This window comes from Palaemon carinicauda, chromosome 30, assembly GCF_036898095.1.
Source record: "Palaemon carinicauda isolate YSFRI2023 chromosome 30, ASM3689809v2, whole genome shotgun sequence".
Classification (NCBI taxonomy): Eukaryota; Metazoa; Arthropoda; class Malacostraca; order Decapoda; family Palaemonidae; genus Palaemon; species Palaemon carinicauda.
Genome location: NC_090754.1, coordinates 72,518,921 through 72,525,617, shown reverse-complemented (window position 1 = coordinate 72,525,617; position 6,697 = coordinate 72,518,921).

The following is a 6,697-nucleotide window of genomic DNA, read 5'->3' as shown; positions in this document are numbered from 1 at the left end:
ACCGCCTCAAGATAGATCGAGTAATCCACTGAAGAATGATCAGTCTGCGATATCTATCAGGAGCGTGGCTACACAGAGTTCTTTCTAAAAAACATTTCTGAGTGGAATGATTGTGTGAAAACTCATCAAGTCAGTGGTTAGAGAGTGATGTTCCGACACTGGAACGTTGGTAGCGATCTACTGCCGTATCTACAAATGATGATCTAGCAGGGGATCGTGACCTGGAAGACCTTCCCTCCAGGGAAAAGGCACGTGAAAACCTTCCTTCTGCCTAAGACTTATCTTGCTTAGAACGGGAAGTTCGAGGGATCGAACAATGGAAGACATAGCAAGTTGGGATCAATCATGTGACAATCTAGCATGTAAGGACCCAGCATATGGAGGATTAGTGCATGTACAGTAGTTCTGGTGCAAGGAGAAATATCCCTGGGAGACCTGGAGCATGAGTCTTGTGTATGTGAGTGCAGGTGCCATGCATGTGAAGCCTTTACGTGTCGAGAATCCATCTATAGGTGTTCTGTAAATGAAGTTCTGGTCCATGGGCACCATTTAAGGGAAGAACCAAGGTTTGATTTCCTTGAATCTTCAGCTGAAAGCGTGGGCATAAGGGGAGATCAATGTGTGTAAAATTGACTCCTCTGGATCTAGCACTATGATTCCGCTAGTGATGAGGTCTCAGTTGGGTAGTGTATGTGTGAAGAGTTAGTGGGCAAAGAATAAGCACATGGAAGAACTTTTGCACGTAAGTACGATTGTACACTGTGCTTTAAGGATAAAAAGGGAGGCAGAGAATTACATGGCTAGATAAGGTGAAGGATGATATGGATAGAAGAGGTTTGAAGAAAGAGGATTCCTTTGATAGAAGGCATTTGAGAGGGTGCACGCAGGAAGGTCTCGGATGACAATAATTTAAATATCCATGTCGCTCTTCTCTATATGATTCTTTTGGCCTCTATGCTTAGATCTAGGAAAGTCACCATATGACAAAGATAGTCTTATGAAAGCCTCCTGCAAGAAGGTTGTCGTCATCTCATGGAAGATCAACTGCTTACATGAAGAGGGACGGAAGGGTATCTGGAAAGACTTAAGCCACTTGCTCTTCTTCAACTACCTGGGGGCATGATTCAGTTGAAGCCTCAGCAGCAAAGGACAAGGACAAAGGAACACGGTTGGGAGGAAGAGGACAATGTCCCTTCCTACTCTTGTACGCAGTCGAAGTCAATTATTTTACCAATGGCAAACGTGACACTAAAAGAGGAGGATCTAGGATCAACTGTGTCTTTCTTAGGTAGGGATGGAACGGCAGCCTTCCCTTGATGCCCATGGAGGAGAAGCAGCAGCAGAAGACCTGGAGGATCTAGAGGTAGCTAATGCCTGAAGGAGCTTTCTGTCAAAGGGAAACCTTCAATACCTAATGATATCATAAGGTGCGAAGGGCCTGATCCCTGGAGTCATCGTCGCCAGCGTCAGCAATGGCAGGATCAATACAAGGGAAAGGTTGGGGCCCTTCACCTCCGCTGAGTGAAAAGGTGATGAGCACTGGAGGGCAAAAAGAGAGAGCCTAAGGACTTTTTCAGCTTTCGGGAAGACCACAAAGCCAAAGAATCCCTCTAGGACTTCTTTTTTCCCTTCCTGCTGTACTTCTATCATTGCAAAGACCAATAGGCCAGCAATTGTTGTGAGGGGATGACTGCGAACAGTCCTATAGGGCGAGAAAAAAGTCTGTTGAATATAATGTGATGGTAGAGACTGAATTAGGTTAACTTTAATTACCAGATATCACCTAAAAGGGAAGAAAATGTGAAAATACTAGTTTTTTGGGGGTTAACATTGATACTGAGATAGCTTCAGGGACAAAGCAATATGAACTTCAGGGGAGATTCATAGACATAAATTATATTTATACTGTAACCAACTTTATGCTGATTTTCACATAATTAGTGCATCAATCTATGTGAAGGTACAGACTTAATATCTTATAAACTTTCTCAATCTTTATCATCACTTGGAGAATGCAATCTACATATTGTGCTATTGGAAAAGTGCAAAACTAATATAGGCCATACGGTTCACCACTACGGTTTCAGAAGACATTCAATGCCGAGGTACAACTAGACAAATTACCTGCAGTTGCATTTAAAGTTAATGTTAAGAGAACTTAAAAAAGAAGTGGGAACAGAGGTAAGGTAGATGACTATGAAGTAGGTGCACCTAGTCTGAAGGCTACTATAAAGACCAGAGTGAAATAATTATGGAACGGCTGAGGAACAGGGTACTCGACCCAATCAAAAGGGCTCATATGTGTCCTAACAATGGATCAGAATTTTCCTTCAACAAATGAGGCATGTGATTAACGAACTTTATATCAAAGTTAATGCCCATTTAAGACCTTTTATGTAATGCAGTATGCTGTTTATTTTTAATGGGTTGTTGTTGCCATCAACAAAAATCACTTGAAATTTTTTTCAAAATTTGTGGATGAGCCTAACATCAACAAATTTATTTAATGTAAAATTTAGTTTACTGTACTTACCTAACTATCAACTACTCCTTTACACTGCCCAGTGATAAAGATAAGGCTAAAACATTTTGTCTTTAAAAAATAAGTAATTTGTCCCGCAAATTGCACGTCTTCTCTCTACCTGGAAAAATATACCACATGAAAGTACAGTATAGAGTCATTTCCATAGGCAAAGATTATTATTCTTACGTAATTTGACAAGATCAGTAATTGAAAATATTTGGCCTTCATAGGGCTAGCTCGATGGGTTTGCCTTTAAAAAATCCAAGCCTTGCCAATAAGGCATAACTTAAACAGTATATAGCAGTTTATATAAAATTTAAAATTTTCACCCATAAATATGTATTGAAAGATAGCACAATTACCACATCAATGGCCAAAATTCATGGATTACATTGCTCTGCTTATAGCTCAGTAAAATTTTCTTTCACTTATACCATACTCAATAAAAGCATAAAGACAAAAAGAATAAGTCAATATTGAGAGAGGACAGAGGAGAAAGCTAAGGTGGATTATAGGAATAGCATTGCTTGAAAGATGGGAAAATGATGAAATGAGAAGAACAACAGGTGTCGTATAGATGACCAAGATAAAAGTGTCACGAATGAGGTGGTGTTGGCACATGTTGAGGATGGATGGTGGAGAGGGAGTGTGGGCGGCTTGGGAGGAAGGAATCTGTTACGGGGAGATGATCAAGAAGGAGGCAGAGAATTAGATGGCTAGATAAGGTGAAGGATGATATGGATAGAAGAGGTTTGAAGAAAGAGGATGCCTTTGATAGAAGGCATTGGAGAGGGTGCATCAGGAAACTGACCCCTTGTGTAGGGATAGATATAGCAGTGGGGAATAAGAAGATACGCAGTACAGGGCTATATACATGTAGTTAGTTGTATGCTCACTATGTATATAGAATAACACCACTGCCTAATGTGGCCAAATCCCAACCAAAAAGTGTTCAAATCTTGCATTCCTAAGTTGTTATTAATATTTTAACCCTTTGAGCACCATTGGACATAATCCAAGTACGGATACTTCTATTCTCTTCAGTGCCATTGGACGTACAGTATTTTTTGTTCATTTATTAGGTTTTTCTTTTTTTCATTATTAATGTGTATGGCATCTTCACAAAATATGTAAAATAATATTTCAATGCAAATTACATTTATTCAACGGTACCTTGTAAAGTCCTGGTTTTTGTTCCAAGATGAGTAAAGTATAATATCCAAAGAAAAGAATTAATTTTTGCAGAGTGAGAGGGGTTGGTGATCAAAGAGTGAAGATGCATACTGTATCAATACTGGGTAAGGATGTTCATCACATTGCTTTTTATGTATTTATAGCACTTATTTTTCTTTCTTTAATTTCAGTGTTTGCATTGTTATACTATAATTGTATAGTTTATACAGGTTTTACATTAGTCAGTAGAATCACTTTACTACTTTAAGTAAATAAAAAAATAACCATATCAAAGCTTTCTGACTGCAATAAACTAATGTAGCGGTTTTTATGGTCAATTAATTCTTTAAAAACAAATTTTTTGCTTTTACAACCAACCAGTGCATTGCTGCAGCCTACTATTCTTAGTGAGATAAAAGGCAACCAAAACATTTCAAAGCAAACCTCTTGCTCCCAGCGAGTTGAATCCTCCATAAGCGAGTTTTTCCTGGGTTCTCAATCCCTTTACTTTATGTCTTCACCAAACTGTAAGTGAGGGAGCAGAGTCCATGACATACAGCAATGATTTTTTTTTTTTTCCCAGAACATAAATGTATCAAAAAATGTGATCATATTCAAACCGGAGTCAAAGTTCATACAGTATTTCCTGTCTGAATAGCATGACATTGCCAGTTTCAAAAGTTATGTCATCAAATACTGTAATTCATACTGCCAAACTACTTTCTGACCTAAAAGTTGAAGGACTGGTCAGTACTGAAGTGGTCCTCCATCTTATTAAAGAAGGTAGTTACCCAACTGGAAAGGATAAATGTTAATTATTGGCCGAGAGGATGAAATTATTATACTGGAAAAGTCGTGTATCAAGCAGCTAAAACATACAGAGATAAGAGCACTGAACATATCTGAATAATTTGGCAATAAAGTAATAAGAAATAAAAATACTATATGGTGATAATTTATCAATTATTATAAGGAAATATCAATACAGTTGTATCAATCTGGCAAAGCAAGCATAAAAAAGGTTAGGAGGGGCCTTGCCAGCCATAGGAACTGCTCAGGCACATCCCTGGGTTGGGGGTCCTACATTAGCAATCCCTGGAGGAGATAGAATGCATAGAACTTTTTCTTCTGTTTAACGTTGAAAGTTTGAGCTTTGTAGATTATAAGCAATGTGGCCTGGATGTATAACTTCCCAAAATAATAAAGGTTGTTTTTGTATGGAATATTAGTGATAAAACTAAATCCTTTAACTAATTTGGCAATAAAGTAATAAGAAATAAAAATACTATATGGTGATAATTTATCAATTATTATAAGGAAATATCAATACAGTTGTATCAATCTGGCAAAGCAAGCATAAAAAAGGTTAGGAGGGGCCTTGCCAGCCATAGGAACTGCTCAGGCACATCCCTGGGTTGGGGGTCCTACATTAGCAATCCCTGGAGGAGATAGAATGCATAGAACTTTTTCTTCTGTTTAACGTTGAAAGTTTGAGCTTTGTAGATTATAAGCAATGTGGCCTGGAGGTATAACTTCCCAAAATAATAAAGGTTGTTTTTGTATGGAATATTAGTGATAAAACTAAATCCTTTAACTAAGCAAATCATTCAAAATTCCTTACTGATCTTCAACAGGTATCCCATAAACATCTTAGGAAATCTAGAGAAATTTTCAAACAAAAGAAAACCAAGATTGTATCAAATTGAATTACTTTTATTTATTATTCTCTAATTATATTCATCATAACATAATATTGGCACCTATTGACAACAGGATGCAGTCAAGAAGAAATACAGTATGCATAAAATAAATGGCCAGCCCCGCTGGTTCACAACCCTATTCATGTTTCACGTGCATATGCTTTAAGCACAATATATATAAGTAATTTTCTTTGCACTAGAAAATTAGTAAAGTGTAACTGCAACAGAACATAAGATGATTAAGGATAAGATGTCTTTGCAATAATGTATAGCATATCCATGGTCATTTCACTCACAGCCTCTTTATTCTAATTTAAAAACTTTCTACCCCTTAACAATTTTCAGGAATGGAAAATAAAGTCTTATTTCATCTTATTTCATATTTAATCGTAACATAAAAAGAGAGACTCTAGCAAAATATTATGTTAATATGTATGGTAAAGACTAATTTTATGAGGGGTGAGAAATTACTTGTAAGAAGATAAAGAAACTGTGGATATTTATAAATATACAATAAATTTTGAATGGATGTTCTGAGCTACAACCATTTATAATTTGAACGTTGTGAAAAAAATTAAATGCCTCTTTTAGTATGGAAACAATGGTGAAAAATATAACAAAATTTTTAACCAAAATCATGAAAATAAACTAAATTTATGACATTTCAAAAATACACTGTAATAAAGTCAACAAAATAAAAAAATATACCTCAACTCCAATCTAATGGATTACTTTTAGCACAATCATCAGTCATCTTTGTGGTGAAATCAGATATATCCATATGCTGTAGTGTATACTGCCCAACAAGATTTTCTGTAACAATTGTAACACATGTCTGCAACTCAATTGGCTAAGGATTGTGAAGATTCTTAAAGTTATCAAGAACTTATCCATTTCTTGCATCAACGGGTGAGTCATAGAGCTAATATTATATTAAAAAGGCAGACAGACATACATTAATGTCTCTAACAGCATGTCTTAATTAGGTTGGTCTCAAATTTAAGGACCTTAAACATTAAAGATCAGGACAACCTTGACTAACATTTTTACAAAGAGTGATGGCCTAACCAAGTTCCTTCTTGGAACCAAAGCTTTAAATTGGAATTGGCCTATTTAAGAAAGTGTTGAGGATTATACTTGTAAGCTCAGATTTAAGAGTTAAGTAGCAAAATAGAGTATTATACTGTATATAATTTTTATTAATTCATATAGAGGGAATAACAGCACAATGCAGCTGGTATTGGGATCAGTCACTTCAAAGCAATACTGTATGCATATCAAAAGCAGTTTCATAACCCTA